This window comes from Rhinoderma darwinii (genome assembly GCF_050947455.1).
Source record: "Rhinoderma darwinii isolate aRhiDar2 chromosome 12 unlocalized genomic scaffold, aRhiDar2.hap1 SUPER_12_unloc_1, whole genome shotgun sequence".
NCBI classification, from domain to species: Eukaryota; Metazoa; Chordata; class Amphibia; order Anura; family Rhinodermatidae; genus Rhinoderma; species Rhinoderma darwinii.
Window position 1 is genome coordinate 91523 of NW_027461862.1, and position 26689 is coordinate 118211.

General features: G+C 43.8%; 4 pseudogenes; all 4 read right to left on the reverse strand.

Moving 5' to 3' along the window:
* Positions 1-18108: 18108 nt before the first annotated feature.
* LOC142698095 (5S ribosomal RNA) lies at positions 18109-18227 on the reverse strand (annotated as a pseudogene).
* Positions 18228-18666: 439 nt separating this feature from the next.
* Positions 18667-18785, reverse strand: LOC142698096 (5S ribosomal RNA; annotated as a pseudogene).
* Positions 18786-18852: 67 nt separating this feature from the next.
* On the reverse strand, positions 18853-18971 carry LOC142698094 (5S ribosomal RNA; annotated as a pseudogene).
* Positions 18972-23606: 4635 nt separating this feature from the next.
* On the reverse strand, positions 23607-23725 carry LOC142698097 (5S ribosomal RNA; annotated as a pseudogene).
* Positions 23726-26689: the final 2964 nt, after the last annotated feature.

Below are 26689 nucleotides of genomic sequence, written 5' to 3' on the forward strand. Positions count from 1 at the left end.
ACAACTGTGAGCATAGTGCCAGTCGTAGAAACTCTGTATTAGAAAGGGTTAAGTGCCACAACCACAGAGCACTCCATCCAGTAAATTGATAGTTAAATTCTAAAGTTGCAATAGGACAATTATTAAAATGATGGTAGAAGCCCCTCCGACATGTTTCGCTACGATGTAGCATCTTCAGGGGTATCGGGGCCAATGACAGCGAGCGGCGGAGTTAGCCTAATTATATATTCACTGCAAGTCTCTGCACACGTGTCTCCAATCAGTCTATGACCTATCATGAGAGGAGTAGAGGGCCAAGCCTCCTCCTCTGTTGACAGACGGACGGCACTACCAATCACTGGCTCGACAGAGCAAGCAGGAAACTTGGACCGCAAGCTACTACAGGAGGAGGCACGTTGGATCCACCGTCTGGGATCCCTTAGCCCTGGTGGTCTGAATGAGGGATTTACTTTTGCGGCTTTTCTGTGAACCCTACATTTAATTTATAGACTGGAGGTAATCTCTAGTCAGGACGATCACTTTGTCAACCACATTGTCAAATGAACTCTTAGTTATCTGCCCTACCATATATGTTCTCGTATAAATACATTAATACTAGTTATACTCGTAATTTGCTCAAGGTACTCCCCAGGCTATAGTTTGGTAAGCGACACAGCGGCTGTGTTCATATTTGTCCTAGTTCTATTCACTGCTTATTTTCTATTTCATCTTCTTTTGTCATTCTCATAGAGCTGACTCAGAAGGTTGGGTTTGAATCTGAACTTGAAGATTGAAATATACTTACCCCTTTTTTTATATTTACACATGTCCTTTTAGATGACCCCCATGTATGTCCGGCATATAGATTGACCCTGTTCACACTACTCTAGTGTACCTTGCGGTTATTGGTCCGCGCACAGAATAGGATACCTATCGGCAGTCTTTAATATCATGTCGTATATTAGTTTTATTTATTCTAATATCGGCACATTTATCTCTAAACTTATGGACAGCCCCTCAGATCGCGGTAATTTTACAGTGCTATTTGTAGCAACTGTTTGTGGTGTGATTGAATGTTTCACTACATCCGAGTGTATTGGCTCGGTTGTTTATTGACTGCTATGGGTAGTAATTTCTATCACTCTGTTTCTCCTAAGTGCGCCTGTGCACCGATCTGGGAACTGGTTTGCATCACGGTAATGTTATAGTGCCGTGCATAGGGATTTCTATGTTACCTTCAATCACTATACTGCGCGTGTGCGTTTGAGTGGTATTCACTGGTTGCTCTGTTGAGCCAGTGATTGGTAGTGCCGTCCGTCTGTCAACAGAGGAGGAGGCTTGGCCCTCTACTCCTCTCATGATAGGTCATAGACTGATTGGAGACACGTGTGCAGAGACTTGCAGTGAATATATAATTAGGCTGACTCCGCCGCTCGCTGTCATTGGCCCCGATACCCCTGAAGACGCTACATCGTAGCGAAACATGTCGGGGGGGCTTCTACCATCATTTTAATAATTGTCCTATTGCAACTTTAGAATTTAACTATCAATTTACTGGATGGAGTGCTCTGTGGTTGTGGCACTTAACCCTTTCTAATACAGAGTTTCTACAACTGGCACTATGCTGACAGTTGTCAGAAATGGACATTAACTTTTAAACTCTATGTAGTCTGTCCTTTGCAAATCTAATAAAGACTTTTTTATTTATTTTTTTCATAATAGTTGGAAAACAGGGCATCTTTTTGCCGGTAGGCAACCGCTTTTGAATTTAACTGTTTGACGCCCACCAACTATTGAGGTCCTGCTCCTTGAATTCATCACATCATAGTTACTCTCAGTGGGCGAGAACTTCCTGGAGAAGTAGGCACAGGGACGGAGAAGGGTGAGGGACCTGGTACCCTGGGACAAGACAGCACCCATTCCCACCTCGGAGGCATCAACCTCCACGATGAATGGCTCCATTTGGTTAGGCTGAATCAGCACTGGGATAAAGCACTTCTTAAGGATCTCAAAAGCCTGGACCACCTCCGGAAACCAGTGGAGGAGATCAGCACCTTTGCTAGTAAGATCCGTAAGAGGCTTAGCGATGACCGAGAAGTTACCAATAAATCTCCTGTAATAATTAGCAAACCCCTGGAAGCATTGTAACGCCTTTAGGGAGGCAGGTGGACCCGTTCAGCCACAGCCTGAATCTAGGCAGGGTCCATGCGGAATTCATGAGGAGTGAGGATTTGACCCAAAAATGGTATCTCCTGCACCCCAAATACACATTTTTCGGATTTAGCAAAGAGTTTGTTTTCCCGAAGGGCCTGGAGCACCTTCCTGACATGCTCAATGTGGGAGGACCAGTCCTTGGAAAACACAAGTATGTCATCAAGGTACACTACAAGAAATACCCCCTGGTAGTCTCTTAAAATCTCATTTATGAAATTCTGGAGGACCGCAGGAGCATTACACAACCCAAAGGGCATCACGAGGTATTCGAAATGACCTTCCAGTCTTCCACTCATCCCCTGCTCTGATTCGGATAAGGTTATAAGCCCCCCGAAGATCAAACTTTGAGAACCATTGGGCCCCCTGAACCTGATTGAAGAGATCAGGAATCAAAGGAAGGGGATACTGGTTCCTTACAGTGACCTTATTCAAGTTTCGGTAATCGATGCACGGCCTAAGACCACCATCCTTCATCCCTACGAAGAAGAAGCCAGCACCTACCGGAGAAGTAGAGGAGCGAATGTAACCCTTGGCCAGGCTTTCCTGGATATATTCTCTCATGGCTTCACGTTCGGGACAAGAGAGATTAAATATCCTACCCTTTGGGAGCTTAGCTCCTGCTACCAAATAGATTGCACAATCGTATTCTCTATGAGGAGGTAACACTTCGGAGGCCTTTTTAGAAAAAACATCAGAGAAGTCCTGAATAAACTGAGGTAGAGTGTTCACCTCCTCAGGGAGCGAAATAAAATTAACAGAAAAACAGGATGTCATGCATTCATTACCCCATTAAGTAAGACCCCCAGTATTCCAGTTAAACGTGGGATTATGCATCTGCAACCAGGGAAGGCCTAAGACCCAATCGGACGATAATCCCTGCATCACCAGTACAGAGCACTACTCCAAATGAATGGAGCCAACAATGAGTTCAAAAACAGGGGTATGCTGCGTAAAATAACCATTAGCAAGTGGAGTGGAGTCTATACCCACTTCAGGGCCAGGTTTAGGCAAATCAATCAATGGCATAGCTAGAGACATAACAAATTCCACAAACATAATATTAGCAGAAGACCCTGAATCCACGAAGGCACTGCCGGTAGCAGACCTACCCTCAAAAGAGACCTGAAAGGGAAGAGCAAGATCTTATTAGGTTTCATATTTACGGGAAATACCTGTGCGCCCAAGCGAACTCCCCGATGGTCACTTAGGCGCGGAAGTTTTCCGGCTGCTTATTCTTACGCCTAGGATAGTTGTTCACTTGATGCTTGTCATCCCCACAGTAGAAGCAGAGACCATTCTTCCTGCTGAGCTCTCTACGTTGTTGGGGAGACACCGAGGCCCCGAGTTGCATTGGTTCATCCGAGTTTTCCGTGGAAGAACGAAGCAATGGAACCTCGGGAGCCATCATGGGGGAGCCAGAGGGGAAGGCACAAACACGTTCAAGTCATCGTTCCCTGAGACGTCGGTCAAGACGTACCGCTAAAGCCATAACCTGATCTAGAGAGTCAGAAGAGGGATAGCTAACTAACAGGTCTTTCAGGGCGTTCGACAGACCCAATCTAAACGGGCACCTCAAGGCAGGGTCATTCCACCGAGAACCTACACACCACTTCCTAAAGTCAGAACAGTACTCCTCAACGGGTCTCTTACCCTGACGTAAGGTCACCAGCTGACTCTCGGCAAAGGCAGTCTTGTCAGTCTCGTCATAGATGAGCCCGAGAGCAGAAAATAAAGGTCAACAGAGGAAAGTTTAGGGGCGTCAGGAGCCAAGGAGAAGGCCCATTCTTGGGGGGAGGAGTGGGGCCTTAGATGGAAATAGTACTAGCTAGTTGCCGTTAGGCAAGAAAAGCCCTGTTTTCCAACTACCATAAAGATGAATGATAAATAAATAAAGTAAATTCTTTAATGTGCTATATATAGCAATGTAACAGACCACATGAAAATTAAAATTGTCACTGCTAGATTGCCGGGTAAACGTATGCAAGACAGCTGCCCATGCACTAGTGTAACACACCTATGAGCCAACGTGACACGACCGCTATCGTAGCCGTCAGTGATTGAGGTGTGTGCTTAAGTTTAGCCAGCAAAGCAGGAATTAAAATTTGAGAAGCCCCCCCGACATGTTTCGTTACTGCTGTAACGTCCTCAGGGGAAATGGGGCTACAACTGGAAATAGATGGAAATAGAGCCTACAACTCTCGCGAAAGGAGAAAAAAAGTCTTCCGGTCCCCTGAAAACCGGTCAGACAACTTGAGGTGGGGTTCAAGAGGTGAGGTGGAGGGCACTACCTGGTTAGCATCACGCTGGTTGCACCTCTGAGCCAGGGCTTGGACCTGTAGGGAGAGACCCTGAATTTTCTGAGCCAGGGTCTCAATTGGGTCCATAGTTGTGTAGGAACCAAGGTAGAAAAGGTATATGGGCCTGTGATTATGTAATGTCGGGGTAGGAAGACAGACAGGGGTGCCCTAATCTACCCGCCACTCAGTCCCTGCCTACTTGCACGGCCCGTCCTAGGCGACGGCGTACAACTGGGCAACGGTCCCTACGCTCAATATGTGCATGACAGACAAACAGACAGGGGTACACAGAAGCTAAGGGAAACGGGGCAGTTGACCACGGCAACACCGTGAGCAACAAGAGTAGTGAACGAGCCGAGTCAAACCAGGAGTGTACGAGGTACCAAACGCAGAGCAGGAACGTAGTCAGCAAAGCCAGGGTCAATATGAAGCAGAGGTCAATAGTAATAGCAGGAACAGCAGAGCCAGGAAGCAAGAGAATCACAGGCAAAGAACAAGCAGCAAATGAAGGTATAAATAGACCGAGGGCGGGAGCTAGAACCGTCTGGCTAGGCTGTGATAGGTTCTCCCACTCCTCAGCCTACCAGCCTGAGTGGTAGCAGATTAAGTCACTCTATCAGACCTAGGAACAGATACAGACTGATTAACCACGGGCGTCGACACAGAAGCTGTGTCTGGCAGATCCTTTACAACAAGATTCTGGTTACTATGTGTACCATTGACCACCAGACTCTAGACACTATATATACAGCTGATCATCAGACTCTGGAAACTATATGTATCACTGACCACCAGACTATGGATGCTATATGTATAACTGATCACCAGACTCTGGATGCTATATGTATCACTGACCATCAGACTCTGGATACTATATGTACCACTGACCACCAGACTCTGGACACTATATATACAACTGACCATCAGACTCTGATATATATATATATATATATATATATATATATATATATGTATATATTCAAACAGAGAAAGCAGCAGCACTCAATCTCAGTAAGAGAAAGCTTACATATGTGAACGGGTGCCAGCAAGCAGTCCAGATCCTAGGACTGTATCAATATTCAGGAGAAATAAATCTTGCAGAACTCCAACAGGAAGAATGAAAAAAAACGGTGATTTATTCAAGCCAACATACAGAGGTGCGACGTTTCAGTCCAACATTAGGACTTTTTTTCAAGCATAATGGTGTGTACAACAGTCATGGTTTATATAGTGTGCATCAAATACAAGCAATCAAGCTGTAATGGCAGGAAGGAGGTGAAGGGAACAAGTGAGCCCTAATCTACCCACCGCCCTGTCCCTGCCTACTTGCAACGACCCGCCCTAGGTGACGGGGTACAACTTGGCGGCGGTCCCTACGCTGTCTAAGTGCAAGGGAGTACAAACAGGGAACACGCAAGGGAATACAGTAGCCCACGGAACGCCGCGAGGAAACGGAGCGGTGAATGAGCCAGTCAGGATCAGGAAGTAGTGGAGTATACAAACGGGAGCACGGAGCAGAAGCAAGCCAGGGGCAGAGCAACGCAGGATAAACGGAACTGAAGCAAGGCAGAAGCACGGCAGAAGCAGGCTGGAGCAAGGCAGCAGTGGGGCCAGGAATCCAAGAAGAATAACAAGCAAGGAGGAAGAGAAAAAACGGCAGGTATAAATGGACAGGGGGCGGAGCTAACTCTGACTGACTAGGCCGCGATAGGCTCTCCCACTCCTGAGCCTGCCACCCTGATTGGTGGGAGCTGGTGTCAGTCTCAGAGGTCTGGCCTCAGGTGTCGACTGATTAATCCTGGGAGTATACCCAGACGTAGTGCCTGGCAGATCCTTTACAGTACTCGCCCTTTTATGAGGGGCCACCGGACCCTTACTAAGAGGACCCGGTTTAGTGGGGAAGAGAAGGTCAATACCCCAGCGTGAACATCTCGAGCAGGTACCCAAGTCCTCTCCTCCGGCCCGTATCCTCTCCAATGGACCAGGTACTGGAGGGAGCCCTGGATCATCCTACTGTCCACAATCTTGGCTACCTCGAATTCCACCCCCTCAGGGGTGAGAACGGGAACAGGAGGTTTCCTCGAGGGGGACCAGGACGGGGAGCAGCGTTTCAGGAGGGAGGCATGGAAGACGTCGTGTATGCGAAAGGATGGGGGCAGCTCCAGACGGAAGGATACAGGGTTGAGGACTTCAATGACCTTATAAGGTCAAATAAATCGGGGAGCAAACTTCCTGGACGGGACCTTAAGGCGCAAGTTCCTCGACGACAACCACACCAGATCCCCGACGACAAACCGGGGGTTAGCAGAACGTCTACAATCAGCCTGAATCTTTTGTACGCTCTGGGAGGCCTCTAGGTTCTTCTGAACCTGGGCCCAGACTGTGCACAGTTCCCGATGAACGTCCTCTACCTCGGGATTATTGGAACAACCAGGGGAAATGGAGGAGAACCTAGGATTAAACCCGAAATTACAGAAAAACGGGGAGACCCCTGACGAGTTACTGACCCGGTTATTCAGGGAAAATTCGGCGAGGGGAAGGAATGAGACCCAATCAAATTGACAGTCAGAAATGAAACACCTTAAATATTGTTCCAGGGATTGGTTAGTCCTTTCCGTTTGGCCATACGTTTCGGGATGGAAGGAGGAGGAGAAGGATAGATCAATCTCCAACTTTTTACAAAAAGCTCTCCAAAATAAGGAAACAAATTGTACCCCTCTGTCCGAAACGATATTGACTGGGGCCCCATGGAGACGCAGAATGTGTTTCACAAACAAAGAAGCTAACGTCTTGGCGTTAGGTAGTTTCTTAAGGGGCACAAAGTGGCACATCTTGCTGAAGCGGTCTACTACCACCCACACCACCGACTTGCCCTGAGATGGAGGCAAATCGGTGATAAAATCCATGGAGATATGGGTCTAAGGTCTCTGGGGAATGGGCAAGGAACGTAGTAAGCCCGCAGGTCGGGACCTAGGGGTCTTGGACCTAGCACAGACCTCACAAGCGGCAACATAAGCCCTAACGTCTTTAGGCAACCCAGGCCACCAATAGTTTCTGGTAATGAGGAGTTTGGTACCCAAGATGCCAGGATGACCAGATAGAGCGGAGTCATGGTTTTCCCTCAGTACCCTTAGCCGGTATTGCAGGGGGACAAACAGTTTGTCCCCAGGGAGGTTCCCGGGAGCTGAACCTTGATCAGCCGCGATGTCAGAGGCTAAGTTAGAATCAGTGGCAGAAACAATTATACCAGGGGGTAAAATACAAGCAGGATCCTTCTCAGAAGGAGGATTAGCCATGAAACTACGTGACAGTGCATCAGCCTTAATATTTTTGGACCCAGCCCTATAGGTAACCAAGAAATTAAATCTGGTAAAGAATAGTGCCCAATGAGCTTGTCTAGGATTAAGCCTCCGGGCAGATTCTAGGAAAACCAGATTCTTGTGGTCAGTAAGGACCGTTACCTGGTGTCTGGCCCCCTCCAAGAAGTGACGCCACTCTTCAAAAGCCCATTTAATGGCTAAAAGTTCGCGGTTGCCAATATCATAGTTACACTCCGTGGGCGAAAACTTCCTAGAGAAGTAAGCACAGGGGTGGAGATGGGTGAGGGAGCTGGTACCCTGGGACAAGACGGCCCCCACTCCCACCTCGGACGCGTCAACCTCCACAATAAATGGCTCCCTTTGGTTGGGCTGAACCAGCACGGGGGCCGAGATAAAGCACTTCTTGAGGGTCTCAAAAGCCTGGACGGCCTCAGGGGGCCAATGGAGGACATCAGCACCCTTGCGAGTGAGGTCCGTAAGAGGCTTAGCGATGACCGAGAAGTTGGCAATAAATCTCCTGTAATAGTTAGCGAACCCCAAAAAACACTGTAGCGCCTTCAGGGAGGCAGTTTGGACCCATTCCGCCACAGCCTGAACCTTGGCAGGGTCCATGCAGAATTCATGAGGAGTGAGGATTTGACCTAAAAATGGTATCTCCTGTACCCCAAACACACATTTTTCGGTCTTCGCAAACAGATTATTTTCCCGAAGGACCTGGAGGACCTTCCTGACATGCTCCACGTGCGAGGACCAGTCCTTGGAAAACACCAGTATGTCATCAAGGTACACTACAAGAAAATTACCCAGGTAATCTCTCAGAATTTCATTAATAAAATTCTGGAAGACGGCAGGGGCATTACACAACCCAACGGGCATGACTAGGTATTCGAAATGACCTTCGGGCGTGTTGAACGCAGTTTTCCAGTCATCCCCCTCTTTGATGCGGATATGGTTATATGCCCCCCGTAGATCGAACTTAGAGAACCATTGGGCCCCCTGAACCTGATTAAAAAGATCCGGAATCAAAGGAAGGGGATACTGGTTCCTTACTGTGACCTTATTCAAGTTCCGATAATCAATGCACGGCCTAAGACCACCATCCTTCTTCCCCACGAAGAAGAAGCCAGCACCTACAGGAGAAGTCGAGGGGCGAATGAAACCCTTGGCCAGGCATTCTTGGATATACTCCCTCATAGCTTTACGTTCAGGACATGAAAGATTAAATATCCTCCCCTTAGGAAGCTTGGCACCAGGCACCAAATCGATGGCGCAATCGTAATCTCTATGAGGGGGCAACACCTCGGAGGCCTCCTTAGAAAACACATCAGCGAAGTCCTGAACAAACTCAGGAAGCGTGTTTACCTCCTCCCGGGGAGAAATAGAGTTAACCGAAAGACATGACATCAGGCAATTACTACCCCATTTGGTGAGATCCCCAGGGAACAAGTGAGCCCTAATCTACCCACCGCCCTGTCCCTGCCTACTTGCAACGACCCGCCCTAGGCGGCGGGGTACAACTTGGCGGTGGTCCCTACGCTGTCTAAGTGCAAGGGAGTACAAACAGGGAACACGCAAGGGAATACAGTAGCCCACGGAACGCCGCGAGGAAACGGAGCGGTGAATGAGCCAGTCAGGATCAGGAAGTAGTGGAGTATACAAACGGGAGCACGGAGCAGAAGCAAGCCAGGGGCAGAGCAACGCAGGATAAACGGAACTGAAGCAAGGCAGAAGCACGGCAGAAGCAGGCTGGAGCAAGGCAGCAGTGGGGCCAGGAATCCAAGAAGAATAACAATCAAGGAGGAAGAGAAAATGGCAGGTATAAATGGACAGGGGGCGGAGCTAACTCTGACTGACCAGGCCGCGATAGGCTCTCCCACTCCTGAGCCTGCCACCCTGATTGGTGGGAGCAGGTGTCAGTCTCAGAGGTCTGGCCTCAGGTGTCGACTGATTAATCCTGGGAGTATACCCAGACGTAGTGCCTGGCAGATCCTTTACACAAGCTCATTACAATAGTATCAAAAATACAAACAGCATTTAGTTACGTGTAAAACCAAAGTTACGGTATCAAAAAATATAACATTGATACAGAAAGTGACAAGTGACATATTTAAAAACATCTAAAAACGTCTATATATTAGAACGACTTAATATAGACCTAATTACAATTTAATCAAATATTCCACAAGATGTGTATCAAGTTACGGCTGTCAGACCACTGACCAATCAAAAGACTGATATTTAATTTATGCAAAGTGCTGGTATGTGTTTGACTCAAGTCCTCCCTATCAGGCATTTATTGTTAGCAGGTGCGCATGCGTCAGGCTGACAGCACCAGCAAGTGACGTCTATAGGAAGTTGCCTGGTTACAGGTAATCAACAAACTCCTGACGCCATTGTGCACACATTCGACTAGCGAGAACCGGAAAGGAGTTCCGGAACACGTTGCCAAATGACAGGTAACAATCAATATTATTGTAAATAGCTTATCAAGCAAAATGTTTCACAAATACATATAGACACAAAATACATCAAACCACGGAATGACAGAACTGATAAATATTCAGGACATATATATGTCCGAAGATGTCCAGGATCAGTATCAAGAAAAGGTAAAACACCTGTATATACAAATGTATATGTATGAGAGGGAAGCAGCAAGAAAAACCAAGTGCAGCAAATAAATCCATTCATAAAAATGTCATAGAAATTCTATATAGTCGATGGCAGTTATAAGGTATATTAAACTGCGGATAAAGGATTCACACGAAAGGGGAGGGATCAGGGTCCCAGTTATGTGCTCCATGAAAACCTACACCAAGGTTAGTAGAGCGACAGTATCCCACTCCCGTGTGCCAAGTCCAACCACAATAACCAGCAATCATGTATCCAACCCATGAGAACTCCACAGTAGCTTATTACATCAGTCAGTTTATACACTAATATTTACATTATTGCTGCGCCCCTTTCACATACATTGAAAGAAATATTATCATTAATACATGAAAACTATTCACAGGACATCAAAATTTGAATATCCAATTTCCATCTTCCATTTATTCTTGGTCAATTTAGTATCTTGTGGTCTGAAGTGGTCTACATTCACCTTATGATCTAAAATAGAAAAATAAAGTGTCAAAGATCAAGGTATATATATATACATCTCATATAAAAAAATACAAAACCAAAAAAAGAATAATAGACAAAAGCAGAACATTGCTAGAGGATGAATGCAGATGTCAGAGATGAGTCTCAGAGAGTAGCCCTAGCGACATTCAATTCAACATTCAGACCTTTCCCTCTCAATGTTTCCAAAAGGAAAATCCCCTTTGATTGACATTTATGTAGTAATACATTCCTATCACCCCCACTCTGGGGAAGTGGAATATGTTCCAAAATCAGACATTTTAAATCTCTTTCGGTATGTCCTAGTTCAAAAAAATGTTTTGCTACAGGCAAATCTCGTGTATGTTTCCTAATGGAATACCGATGGTTATTCAACCTAGTTTTGAAGTCGCAGGTGGTTTCACCAACATATAATAACTGGCAGGTGCACCATAACACGTAAATTATCCAATCAGAATCGCACGTAAAGTGCTGTCTAATGTTGTACTTTCTGTGTGTTTGAGGGAGCTCACATACATTGCCCCTACACATGAGTGGACAATTGATCCATTTATAGCAGGGCACCCGTTCACATGTGTAAGCTTTCTCTTACTGAGATTGAGTGCTGCTGCTTTCTCTGTTTGAATATATTTGGATCTACTCAGCTGGCACCTTATTCCACTTTTTCTATTGCTGATACCATGGAACAAATCGGTACTTTGCGGGATATGCCTTCAGCCAACTCTACTGTTTTTAGGGAGGAGGACATTGCTAGAATTTTAATGGAGCAGAAGGGGATGTCTCTTTCTTGAGTGTACCATCATTACCAGATGTAAAAAGAAATTTGGAGTTTGAATCAAAAAGGTTGATCAATGTGGAATTGCATCTCCTTACACTTGGTCAATATTATAAAAACAAGATGATTCCACGTGGTATGCGTCCCCATTTGAAGCCTACAATGCATACTCAACATGATGAATTCCGTATCAAACATGAGCAATTATCAACTAGGTACGCTTTGGATATAATTTTATTGAATATGGATTTTTTACAGAGAGACCTCATTTGTGTAAAGGCTAAAGTAAAGGAATTGGAGAATGTATTACAGTCGCTAGTGTCTGCTGAGGATTTTGGTCTACATATTGAGAAATGACATACTACATTGAGTAAAGCTAGATTGGAGGCAGAAACCACCAAGAAAAGAAAATGGTATAGAGACCAACTTGATTATAAGACTGGACACGTTTATTCATTGGACAACTCTAATGATCGTATGGTGGGACTACCAAGGAGGGAACATAAAAATCGGGATATATACAGGAACATCAATGGTGAAGATCGACCTCTTGATCAGACCCAGAGTAACAGCTCAAGCCATACAGATTTTTTAGGAGTCGACAATATGGAAATCAGAAACGAAAACCCACCAGGAGAGCGGGACATAAGAGGCGCCGACGATCTACGGTCTAGTACATATGGTAATACTTTGAAACATCCTAATATTACTACACTTGAATTATCTGCATTGGATGAGCTGGTCCATAGCCTCGACCTCACCATTAAACCCGCTGACAAAGGGAGTGCGGTTGTGGTTATGGACTCCAAATCCTATATTGCTGAAGCTCATAGACAATTGAATGACACTAAGGTCTATAGACTATTAAGTTATGACCCTAGATTTGATATAGAGAGGAGAATTAAAAACTGCTTGACCAAGGCCTTTGAGGATAATATTATTGATTCTGCATTACAAACGTTTCTTACTGTTAGCCACCCTTATACTCCCAGCTTGTATCTACTCCCTAAGATACACAAGGGTTTGGTGAATCCACCGGGCCGCCCTATCGTATCAGGGAGGGGTTCGTTATTGAGTAACATTTCTATTTTTGTCGATAGAGCCCTTAGACAATTTGTTTTTGAGACTAAGTCATATATTAGGGACACTTCTGATTTTTTACAAAAACTCAAATTAATGACACCCCCACCTGGGTCGTTACTGGTCTCCTTTGATGTTGTGTCCCTCTACACCTCTATTGGACATAGTAGAGGTGTAGAGGCAATTATAAAAAAATTGGCTTGTTCAAATTATGATGCCCCCAGTTGTGAATTCATAATATCTTTAGTTGATCTTATATTAACATCCAACTACTTTATCTTTGATGACAATTATTATATCCAACTTCAGGGCACGGCAATGGGGTCCAATATGGCCCCTACCTATGCCAACCTCTTTATGGATATGGTTGAGGAGATGTTCGTCTATGTGTCCCACCACTTCAGACATGTTTTGGGGTGGTGGCGGTACATAGACAACATCTTCCTCATCGGGACAGATAGTGAGGCTACTCTTCAGTCCTTTCATCAATTCCTTAATCAGATCGATGACAATTTACAGTTCACAATGACTTATTCAGTTGAGAAAATAGAATTCCTAGATGTTTGTGTAAAATTGGTTGATAATGTGCTAATTACTTCGCTATATACCAAGGATACGGATCGAAACACACTCTTAATATTTGAAAGTAGCCATCCCAAAAATATGATAAGATCATTACCATTTAGTCGGATGGTTAGACTTAAACGTATTGTTGATGACCCTACTGAATTGGATTCATCCTTAGATCGTCTGGTATCTGATTTTGTAGAAAGAGGATATCCTAAACGGTTACTATATGCTCATAAAACAAGAGTTGATGGTATCCCTAGGGATAAGTTAATAAAAACGACTAAAAAAGTGGACAAACATCGGATACCATTTATTTCCACCTATAATGATTTGAGCGGGGACATTTCAAAAATTCTGAATAAACATTGGTGAATTATTAATAACAGTTATGAACATATTGGTGAGCTTAACAGCCCACCTCTTATGTCATTTAGGAGACCTCTAAATCTACGTGACAAACTGGTTAAATCCAAGACAAGTAAGATATCCAGCAGTGGTAAACAGACCTTATTGAGATCGTTAAAACCAGGGAATGTTCCCTGCTATAAATGGATCAATTGTCCACTCATGTGTAGGGGCAATGTATTTGGGCACCCTCAAACACACAGAAAGTACATTAGACAGCACTTTACGTGCGATTCTGATTGGATAATTTACGTGTTATGGTGCCCCTGCCAGTTATTATATGTTGGTGAAACCACCTGCGACTTCAAAACTAGGTTGAATAACCATCTGTATTCCATTAGGAAACATAAACTAGATTTGCCTGTAGCGAAACATTTTTTTGACCCATTTGAATGGCCATTGACATAAAATGCTTTAATCCATGGTCTTTTTAATCGATTGTGAAACAAAATCTAAACAACATAATAAAAAGACAAGCGCACCACGTATTCCCAGACAGTCTCCCACACCGGTACTAGCGAGGCCTTAAGCTCTGTAGCTTCTGCGATCTGACGAGAGCAGGCACATTCAGCTTAGAATAGCCATTGACATTAAATTCTTTAATCCATAGTCCTTTTTAATCGATTGTGAACCAAAATCTAAACGACATATTAAAAAGTCAACCGCATCACGTATTCCCAGACAGTCTCCCACACTGGTACTAGCGAGGCCTTAAGCTGTGTAACTTCTGCAATGTGACGAGAGCAGGCACATTCAGCTTAGAATGGCCATAGTCATTAAATGCTTTAATCCGTAGTCCTTTTTAGACGATTGTAAAACAAAATCTAAACGACATAATAAAAAGTCTCCCACACTGCCACTAGCGAGGCCTTAAGCTGCGTAACTTCTGCGATCTGACGAGAGCAGGCACATTCAGCTTAGAATGGCCATTGACATTAAATGCTTTAATCCATAGTACTTTTTAATCGATTGTGAAACAAAATTTAAACGACATAATAAAAAGTCAACCGAACCACGGATTCCCAGACAGTCTCCCACACTGGTAAAAGCAAGGCCTTAAGCTGTGTAACTTCTGCGATCTGACGAGAGCAGGCACAGTCAGCATAGAATGGCCATTGACTTTAAATTCTTTAATCCATAGTCCTTTTTCTTTTCACAAATCTTATTGAACGGTTTTACAACAAGGTAAAAAGCATATTTCGAAAACACAAATAAAAAATAAAAAGTAAAGCGTTACACTCACCGAATTATATTGCCGTTATAAAGACAAAGTGTCGAACATTCGTGATTGCAGTGACAATAAAATGCAAGATCAATATAAGAAAAGGAAACAACATAAAAAACAAGAGACGGAGAAGGGGGGAGTAGAAGGATTGGGAAGAATATAGCGGAAAGATGGGAAAGGTAAGGAGGGGTGTCGGCCACAAATCTGGAAAGAAAGAAGTCGTTGGACTTAATAAGCAGTAATAGTAGTGGCAGGCAGGTGAGGGTATGCGTAGCTAATCCAGGGCAGCCAGAGCGACTCAAAACCGGCAACCCTATCTAGTAAGATGCTTGTAAGTTTTTCGTTCACAAATATCTGGTCCATTCTAGTTTTGACCCCTGCAAAAGTTAATGTACGTTTTTTCCAAGAGTGGGCGATAGTTATTTTTGCAGCCAAAAGGATATAAGAGAATAACCGAAATTGTGCGTTTGTGAGCTCTGGGGGTTTGTGACGGAGAAGACCTATCTTAGGGTCTTTTCGTATAATTATACCAAACAAACTTTGGGCGAGGCTAAACACCCTACTCCAGAATCGGATAAGCCTTGGGCAGGACCACCAGATGTGGAGCATGTCACCAGGAGTGTGGCAACCACGAAAGCATGAGGCGGGGTAGGTGGGAAAAGCGCGTGCAATTCGGCTAGGAACCAGATACCACCGCATCATGACTTTATAAGCCGATTTCAAAATATTCGTATTAATTGAGCAACGCGATACTATGCTCCAGATATTGTGCCATTCTGCTGGTTCAAGCGTCACCCCCAGGTCCCGGTGCCATCGATCCACATATGTGTGAGGAACAGGTGTGGGGTTGTTAAGGAGCCATTTATATAAGACTGATATGATCCCTTTAGTTAGGGCTAGTTTCGCAGATTCGCTCGAACTGAGAGCAAGAGTCAGAAGCAGTCTTGTTATGGAGAAGAGAAGTAATCCAATTCTTGAGTTGTAGATATCGGAACACTTCACCATTGGGGATCTGCTGAGAGGTCTGAAGCTCACACAACGAGAGAATCTGAGAGTGGGTAGGCGTTAGAAGATGATGGACTCTGAGTATACCACTTGACCACCACCATTTAAAGGCATGGTAATTGTCTGCGCCTGGGGAGAACAGGGGGTTATGCCACAGGGAAAGGAGGGGAAGGTGCGGCGAGATCAATCTGCTAGAATATTTGACAGAGTCCCATACCGTTAAAATGTGCATAAGTGGGGGAGAAAGGTGAGGAGAGCGAAGGGAAGGGGGCAACCAGGGCAATGATTGGATCGGGGTTGGCGACATCGCCGGAATATCCAGGTACACCCATAGAGGCATATTTGCAGAAACATGCAATTTAGTTAAAGATGCTATCATAGCTGCTTGGTAATATTTGGAAACATTCGGAACCCCCAAACCCTCATCAACCTTCGGCGAGCAAAGGGTAGACCTGGATATTCTAGGGCGCGCACCCTTCCAAATAAATGAAGAAATCCGGTTCTGAATGAGGCGCAAAATATGTGGTGGGACTTTGATTGGCAGGGTTTGAAACAAGTAAAGAAGCTTTGGAAGGACGGTCATTTTGACTGCAGAGATGCGCCCTATCCAGGATAGATAGGTGGATTGCCAGGATGTCATCGAGGATGTTAGAGAGCGAATAAGGGAGGGATAGTTAGCGGAATACAGCTGATCGTAGGAAGGGGTCAAATGAATACCCAGGTAATTCAGTGAGTGTTCGGCCCATTGAAAGGGGAAATGGCTTCGTAATGAGTGCAGAGTTTGCTGTGATAGGTTAATGTTTAATGCGATGGATTTCGTGGGGTTTATAGCAAGTCCAGAGATTGAAGCGAAATCTGATAGAGTTTGCATTAAGTTAGGAAGGGAGACAAGGGGTTGGGAGAGCATTAGTAGCATATCGTCAGCGAAGAGGGACAATTTGTGTTCCACGCCCCCTAACTCCAGACCCCTGATGTTCGGATTTTGGCGAATCATCATAGCTAGGGGTTCAAGTGCTAGGATAAATAGAATAGGGGATAGAGGGCATCCTTGTCTGGTGCCCCGTTCAATAGGAAAGGAAGCAGACTGATAACCCGCGTAACAAACTTTGGCAGTAGGGTTAGAATAGAGGGCGTGCACCCATGACATAAAGTGGCTACCAAAACCCCACTTCCCCAAGGCAAAATCCATGTAAGACCAGGATATTGTATCAAAGGCTTTTTGAATGTCGAGCGAAAGGAGCATTGAAGCCACATTTCTCTTGCGTGCCAGATGGACCAGGGATATAACTCTCTTGGTACAATCGCTTGTTTGTCTGCCAGGGACAAAGCCTGCCTGGTCTCCATGTATAATCCCGTCAAGGAAGTGGTTGACTCTAGTCGCCAGAATTTTTGCTAAAATTTTTATATCATTGTTCAGGAGGGATATTGGTCTATAATTTGTAATTTGAACAGCGTCCTTTTGAGGTTTGGGGATCATTGCAATATGGGCCGTCAGGGTTGGTGCCCGGAGGGTCGTGCCAGTTCTGATAGTATTAAAGAGTTGGGTTAAATACGGGCTTAGGAGCGGGGAGAGTTTTTTGTAGTATAATGGGGAGAAACCAACCAGGAGATTTAGAAGATTTTAACTCCTTGATAGCCGCCTGAACTTCCGTCTCAGATATCTCAGCCTCTAAGGCATCGAGATTGGTGGGGGTGATGCCCGGAAAGATGAGATTGGCTAAAAGGCCTTCAGCCTTCAAGGGGTCAAACGGCGGAGGGGATGAGTACAATTTGGAAAGGAAATTTTGAAATTGGGAGACAATCTTATTAGGGTCCGCTGTTATTGTGCCGGAGGCTGTCCGCAATCTAATAGGTTCTTTTGGCGCAACGGGAACTCGCAGCTGGTGAGCTAAAAGTTTACCTGGTTTAATGCTTTGCGAGTAATAGCGCTGTTTGGACCATCATAATTTACGTTCAGCCTGTTCCGTTAATAAAAGATCGAGCTCTAATTTGGTGGCCTCAACCAAAACTTTATTAGCAAGCGAAGGAGTCTGTTTCCAAGTATTTTCTTTTTGGTCTAACATCCATAGTTCTTTTTAATCGATTGTGAAACAAAATCTAAACAACATAATAAAAAGTCAACCGCACCACGGATTCCCAGACAGTCTCCCACACTGGTACTAGCGAGGCCTTAAGCTGTGTAACTTCTGCGATCTGATGAGAGCAGGCACATTCAGCATAGAATGCCCATTGACATTAAATTCTTTAATCCATAGTCCTTTTTAATCGATTGTGAAACAAAATCTAAACGACATAATAAAAAGTTCACCGCACCACGGATTCCCAGACAGTGTACCACACGAGTACTAGCGAGGACTTAAGCGGTGTAACTTCTGCAAACTGACAAGAGCAGGAACCCTCAGCTTAGAATGGCCATCGACTTTATATGATTTAATCCATAGTCCTTTTTAATCGATTGTGAAACAAAATCTAAACGACATAATAAAAAGTCAACCACACCACGGATTCCCAGACAGTCTCCCACACTGGTACTAGCGAGGCCTTAAGCTGTGTAACTTTTGCGATCTGACGAGAGCAGGCACCTTCAGCTGAGAATTGCCATTTCCATAAATCACTTTAATCCATAATCCTTTTTAATCGATTGTGAAACAAAATCTAAACGACATAATAAAAAGTCAACCGCACCACGGATTCCCAGACAGTCTCCCACACTGGTACGAGCGAGGCCTTAAGCTGTGTAACTTCTGCGATCTGACGAGAGCAGGCACAGTCAGCATAGAATGGCCATTGACATTAAATGTTTCAATCCATAATCCTTTTTAATCGATTGTGAAACAAAATCTAAACGACATAATAAAAAGCCAACCGCACCACGTATTCCCAGACAGTCTCCCACACTGGTACTAGCGAGGCCTTAAGCTGTGTAACTTCTGCGATCTGACGAGAGCAGGCACCTTCAGCTTAGAATGGCAATTGACATTTAATGCTTTAATCCATAGTCCTTTTTAATCGATTGTGAAACAAAATCTAAACAACATATTAAAAAGTCAACCACAACACGGATTCCAAGACAGTCTCCCACACGAGTACTAGCGAGGCCTTAACCCCTTCCCGCTCCTGGACGTACTATTACGTCATGGCAGCTGTATCGTTCGCGCTCCATGACCTAATAGTACGTCTCTGGAGTAACGGCCGCTTTGGCCGACTTTCCGACACATACAGGAGCTGTGACAGCTGCTGTCTCGTACAGCAGCTCCTACAGCGGGAACCGATCGCTGTGTCCCCGCTGATTAACCCCTTAAAAGCCGCGTTCTATAGAGATCGCGGCTTTTTAGGGGTTAAGCTGCCATCGCCGGCCTGCTACGCGAGAGCGGCCGGCGATGGTGACTATGGCAACCGGACACCAAACAATGGCGTCCGGCTATGCCATAGACGGAAGCCTAGTGGGTCCTGACTAACGGCAGGACCCACTATGCTTGCTGTCAGTGAGTAGCTGACAGTTCTAATACACTGCACTACGCAGTGCAGTGTATTAGAATTGTGATCAGGGCCTCCTGCCCTCATGTCCCCTAGTGGGACAAAGTAATACAGTAAAAAAAATGTTAAAAGAAGTTGTGTAAAAATAAGAAAATAAAAAGTAAAAATCCCCCTTTTACTCCTATCAGTCCTTTATTATTAATAAAAATATATAAACAAACAAATAAACTATACATAATTGGTATCGCCGCGTCCGTAACGGCCTGAACTACAAAATTATTTCGTTATTTATCTCGCACGGTGAACGCCGTAAAAGAAAATAATAATAAACCGTACCAGAATCACAATTGTTTGGTCACTTCACCTCCCAAAAAATGGAATAAAAAGAGATCAAAAAGTCGCATGTACCTAAAAATGGTCCTGATCGAAACTACAGTTCGTTACGCAAAAAATAAGTCCTCACACGGCTTTATTGATTGAAAAATAAAACCGTTCTGGCTCTTAGAATAAGGCAACACAAAATGATTGTTTACAAAACGTATTTTATTGTGCAAACGCCATAAGACATAAAAAACTATAAACATCTGGTATCGCCGTAATCGTATCGCCCCGCAGAATAAAGTGAATGTGTCATTTATAGCGCACGGGGAACGCTGTAAAAAAAATAGAATAAAAAAACAATAGTAGAATTGCTGTTTTTTAGTCACCACGCCACTTAAAAATAGAATAAAAACTGATCAAAAAGTCGCATGCACCCCAAGAAAACTACAATGGATTCCTCAAGGGGTCTAGTTTCCAAATTGGGGTCACTTTTGGGGGGTTCCCAATGTTTTGGCACCACAAGACCTCTTCAAACCGGACATGGTGCCTAATAAAAAAGAGGCCTCAAAATCCACTAGGCGCTCCTTTGCTTCGGAGGCCGGCGCTTCAGTCCATGTGGGATATTTCTCTAAACTGCAGAATCCGGGCAATAAATATTAAGTTGCGTTTCTCTGATAAATCCTTTTGTGTTATAAAAAAAATGGTATAAAGAGGATTTTCTGACAAAAAAAAAATTTCAATTTCTCTAAATTCCTGTGAAACACCAAAAGGGTTCATAAACTTTCTACATGCTGTTGTGAATACTTTGATGGGTCTAGTTTCTAAAATGGGGTATTTGATAGGGGTTTCTAATAAATGGGCCCCTCAAAGCAACTTCAGAACTGAACTAGAACCTAAAAAAATTAATAAATGAGGCAATACTTCGCTTCTTACATTATACTGATAATGAGCCGTGCCCACCCCGAGATGACCCCAGTTTTGACCGTTTGTATAAACGGAGACCCCTATTAGACCGTTTCAGTGCCCGGTTTTCCCAAGCAAACACCCCCGAGAAGTGTATTTCTATTGATGAGTCCCTGGTACATTTTAAAGGGAGGGTTCAATTCCGCGAGTACCTGCCGGGTAAGAGGGCAAGGTATGGCGTGAAGATGTATAAGCTGTGAGAGTGCATTCGGGTATACCTACAGATTTAGGATATATGAAGGAAAGGCCACCCCCAAACCAGACTGCATCCTGGACTACAATAGGTACATGGGAGGGATGGACTTGTCAGATCAAATCCTGAAGCCCTACAGCGCCATGCGGTGTGGTATAAGAAGCTGGCCGGGCACATCATACAGATGGCATTGTGCAATGCGTACGTGCTACGTCGATGTGCAGGCCAGACGGGAACTTTCCTGGAATTTCAAGAGGTGATTATCAAGAACCTAATCTTTAGGGACCAAGAAGGGGGGGGCACCCAGTACTTCTGGAATCGGGGCCACACGCATCGTACCAGGGCGGCAACACTTTCCAGGAGAAGTTCCCCAAACTGGCAAGAAGGGAAAAAGTCAAAAGAGGTGCAAAGTCTGCTATAAGAGGGCGATAAGGGATGACACAATATATCAATGTGACACGTGTCCCGAAAAACCAGGGCTCTGTATGAAAGACTGTTTTAAAATTTATCATACATCCCTTGTTTTATAATTTACCCCAATTCTACTTACCCTGATGTACTCCGCACAGCTTATCCCCCCTTATCTTTCCCTTCTGAGCCCTGCTGTGTGCCCAAGCAGCTGATAACATCCACATGTAGGGTATTGCCATACCCGGGAGAACCCACATTACAGTTTATGGGGTGTAGGTCTCCAGTCAAAATGCTCACTACACCTCTAGATGAATGCCTTAAGGGTGTAGTTTTTAAAACAGGGTCACTTCTTGTGGGGTTCAACTGTACTGGTACCTCAGGTGCTTCTGCATACATGACTTCGCACTAGAAAATCCCCAGTAGGCCAAATGGTGGTCCTTTCCTTCTGAGCCCTCCCATGGGCCCAAATGGCAGTTTATCACAACAAATGGGGTATTGCGGCACTCAGGACAAATTGCGCAACAGAATAAGGTATTTTGTTTCTTGTAAAAATAAGAAATTTTCAGCCAAAACGACATATTATTTGAAAAAAAATAATTTTGTTTTCATTCCCAGCCCAATTCAAATAAGTTCTGTGAAAAAACTATGGGGTCAATATATATATATGTTCCCTGTGAAAATAAGAAATTTTGATAAAAAAATTACATCTTATTGGAAAAAATGTCATTTTTTTTAATGTAACAGCCCAATTGAAATAGGTGCTGTGAAAAAACTGGGTGGTCAAAATGCTAACAACAACCATAAATGAATTCCTTGAGGGGTGTAGTTTCCAAAATGGGGTCACTTCTGTGGGTTTCCATTGCTTTGATACCTCTGAGGCTCTGCAAATGCAACATGGCACCCGAAAACCAATCCAGCAAAATCTTGACTCCAACAAACATATAGCGCTCCTTTCCTTCTGAGCCCTCCCATGGGCCCAAACGGCAGTTTATCACCACAAATGGGGTATTGCCACATTAAGGACAAATTGGGAAACAAAATGGGGTATTTTGTTCCCTGTGAAAATAAGAAATTTTGATCACAAATGACATTTTATTGGAAAAAATGAATTTTTTTTCATTTCACAGCCAAATTCAAATACGTGCTGTGAAAAAACTGTGCGGTCAAAATTATAACAAAAGCCATAAATCAATTCCTTGAGGGGTGTAGTTTCCAAAATGGGGTCACTATTGGGGGATTCCTACTGTTTTGGCACCTCAACACCTCTTCAAACCTGGCATGCTGCCTAAAATATATTCTAATAAAAAAGAGGACTCAAAATGCACTAGGTGCTTCTTTGCTTCTGGGGCTTGTGTTTTATTCCACGAGCGCAGTAGGGCCACATGTGGGACATTTCTAAAAACTGCAGAATCTGGACAATACATATTTAGTCGTGTTTCTATAGTAAATTCTTCTGTGTTACAGAAAAAAAAATGAATAAAATTTAAATTCAGCAAGAAAAATGAAATTTGCAAATTTCACCTCCACTTTGCTTTAATTCCTGTGAAATGCCTGAATGGTTAAAAAACTTTCTAAATGCTGTTTTAAATACTTTGAGGGGTCTAGTTTTTAAAATGGGGTGTTTTATGGGGGTTTCTAATACATAGGCCCCACAAAGCCACTTCAGAACTCAAGAGGTACCTTAAAAAAAGGCTTTTGAAATTTTCGCAAAAATATGAGAAATTGCTGTTTATGTTCTAAGCCTTGTAACGTCCAAGAAAAATAAGAGAATGTTCAAAAAACGATGCCAATCTAAAGTAGACTTATGGGAAATGTGAACTAGTGACTATTGTGGGTGGTATAACCGTCTGTTTTACAAGCAGATGCATTTAAATTCTGAAAAAGGCAATTTTTTCAAAATTTTCTCTACATTTTGCAATTTTTCACCAATAAACACTGAATATATCGACCAAATTTTACCACGAACATGAAGCCCAATGTGTCACGAGAAAACAATCTCAGAATCGCTTGGGTAGGTTTAAGCATTCCGACGTTATTAACACATAAAGTGAAATATGTCAGATTTGAAAAATGGGCTCTGAGCCTTAAGGCCCAAAGTAGGCTGCGTCCTTAAGGGGTTAAGCAGTGTAACTTCTGCGACCTAACGAGAGGAGGCACATTCAGCTTAGAATGGCCATTGACACTAAATGATTTAATCCATAGTCCTTTTTAATCGATTGTGAAACAAAATTTGAACGATATTATAAAAAGTCAACCGCACCACGGATTCCCAGACAGTCTCCCACACTGGTACTAGCGAGGCCTTAAGCTGTGTAACTCCTGCGATCTGACGAGAGAAGGCACATTCAGCTTAGAATGGCCATTGACATTAAATGCTTTAATCCATAGTCCTTTTTAATCGATTGTGAAACAAAATCTAAACGACAATAAAAAGTCAACCGGGAGAACAGCCCAGCTAGTAGTCGGCGGGATGGTAATGCAGGTAAGCCAAGACAATTGATAGTCGTAGGGGATTCTATAATCAGGAAGACGGATAGAATAATTTGTCTCCCTGGTGCCAGGGTTCGGCATGTGGTGGAACGGGTGGACAAATTGCTGGGAGGGGCTGGTGATGATCGAGCTGTCGTGGTCCATGTCGGTACCAACGACAGAATAAATGGTAGGTGGAGGAGCCTTAAGAATAATTTTAAAGAACGAGGCTACAAGCTGAAGGGAAGGACCTCCAAAGTAGTATTCTCAGGAATACTACCTGTGCCATGCGTATCACAGGAAAGACAGCGGGAGCTCAGGGAGTTAAATGCATGGCTGAAGTCTTGGTGTAGAGGAGAAGGCTTGGGTTCCTAGAGCACTGGGCTGACTTTTCATTGGGGTACAAACTGTATTCTGCAGATGATTTGCACCTAAATGGAAGGGGGTCCGCTGTGCTGGGGGAGAGAATTCTAGCTGGGGTGGCAGAGTATTTAAACTAGGGCTTAGGAGGGAGGTCAATGTAGAAAAAAAAGGGGTAGCCAGGTTAGAGAGGGGTCAGACTATATTGGTGGGGGGAGAAACAGAATGTGGGGAGAGGACTAGACAACAAGATAAGGAGATCCTTTCGTTACAAAACATCAGTGTAAATAAAAAGGCACAATTAATGTCAAATCACATTTCTGATAATAAAAGTGAAAAACTGACAGGCAAGTTAAAGTGTATGTTCACAAATGCCAGAAGTCTAGCAAGCAAAATGGGGGAGCTGGAGGCCTTGATACTGGAGGAACATATAGATATAGTTGGTGTTGCTGAAACATGGCTGGACTCTTCACATGACTGGGCTGTAAATCTACAGGGTTTTACACTGTTTCGGAAAGACAGGACAAATAGGAAAGGTGGTGGTGTATGTCTGTATGTGAGAAGTGATATGAAGGCGAGTCTGAAAGAGACAATAGTGGGTGAATACTGTGAGGAGGTTGAAACCTTGTGGGTGGAACTAGAAAGGGAGGTAAACACTGAAAAAATTACTTTTGGTGTAATCTATAGACCCCCCAATATAACTGAGGAGATGGAAGTTCAGCTATATAAACAGATGGAGCGGGCTGCACAGGCGGGTACTGTAGTGATAATGGGAGATTTTAATTTCCGGGATATTAATTGGTGTCATGGTTCAGCTTCAACTGCAAAGGGGAGACATTTCCTCAACCTGTTGCAGGAAAATTTTATGGGCAAGTTTGTGGAAGACCCGACTAGAGGTGAAGCTCTGTTGGATCTGGTCATTTCTAATAATGCAGAGCTTGTTGGGAACGTCAGTGTTCGTGAAAATCTCAGTAACAGTGATCATAATATAGTTACATTTTACCAATACTGTGAAAAACAAACGCAGGCTGGGAGGGCAAAAACATTTAATTTTAAGAAAGCCAATTTCCCCAGGATGAGGGCTGCAATTCAGGATATGGACTGGGAAGAACTAATGTCAAATAATGGGACAAATGATAAATGGGAGATTTTCAAATCTACTTTGAGTTATTATAGTGCAAAATTTATTCCTATAGGTAACAAGTATAAACGACTAAAATTAAACCCACATGGCTTACACCTTCTGTGAAAGGGGCAATACATGACAAAAAAAGGGCATTTAAAAAATACAAATCTGAGGGTACATCTGAAGCCTTTGTAAAATATAAAGAGCTTAATAAAATCTGTAAAAATGTAATAAAATTAGCAAAAATACAAAATGAAAGGCAGGTGGCCAAGGATAGTAAAACAAATCCCAAAAAATTATTCAAGTATATAAATGCTAAAAAGCCAAGGTCTGAACATGTAGGACCCCTAGATAGTGGTAATGGGGAGTTGGTCACAGGGGATCAAGAGAAGGCAGAGTTACTAAATGGGTTCTTTAGCTCTGTATATACAACAGAAGAAAGAGCAGCTGATGTAGCCGCTGCCAGTGCTGTTAATATATCAGTTGATATACTGAATTGGATGAATGTAGATATGGTCCAAGCTAAATTAAATAAAATAAATGTGCACAAGGCCCCAGGACCAGATGGGTTACACCCTAGAATTCTTAAAGAGCTTAGTTCAGTTATTTCTGTCCCCCTTTTCATAATATTCAGAGAATCTCTAGTGACTGGTATAGTGCCAAGGGACTGGCGCAGCGCAAATGTGGTGCCGATTTTCAAAAAGGGCTCTAGGTCTTCCCCGGGTAATTATAGACCAGTAAGCTTAACATCCATCGTGGGGAAAATGATTGAGGGGCTATTGAGGGACTATATACAGGATTATGTGACAATAAATAGTATTATAAGTGACAGCCAGCACGGTTTTACTAAGGACAGAAGTTGTCAAACTAACCTAATCTGTTTTTATGAAGAGGTGAGCAGAAGCCTAGACACAGGGGCCGCTGTGGATATAGTTTTTTATATGAAGAGGTGAGCAGAAGCCTAGAGAGAGGGGCCGCTGTGGATAGTGTTTATATGAGGGGTGAGCAGAAGCCTAGACAGAGGGGCCGCTGTGGATTTAGTGTTTTTGGACTTTGCAAAGGCATTTGACACTGTCCCCCATAGACGCCTAATGGGTAAATTAAGGACTATAGGTTTAGAAAATATAGTTTGTAATTGGATTGAGAATTGGCTCAAGGACTGTATCCAGAGAGTTGTGGTCAATGATTCCTACTCTGAATGGTCCCCAGTTATAAGTGGTGTACCCCAGGGTTCAGTGCTGGGACCACTATTATTCAACTTATTTATTAATGATATAGAGGATGGGATTAATAGCACTATTTCTATTTTTGCAGATGACACCAAGCTATGTAATATAGTTCAGTCTATGGAAGATGTTCATGAATTGCAAGCGGAT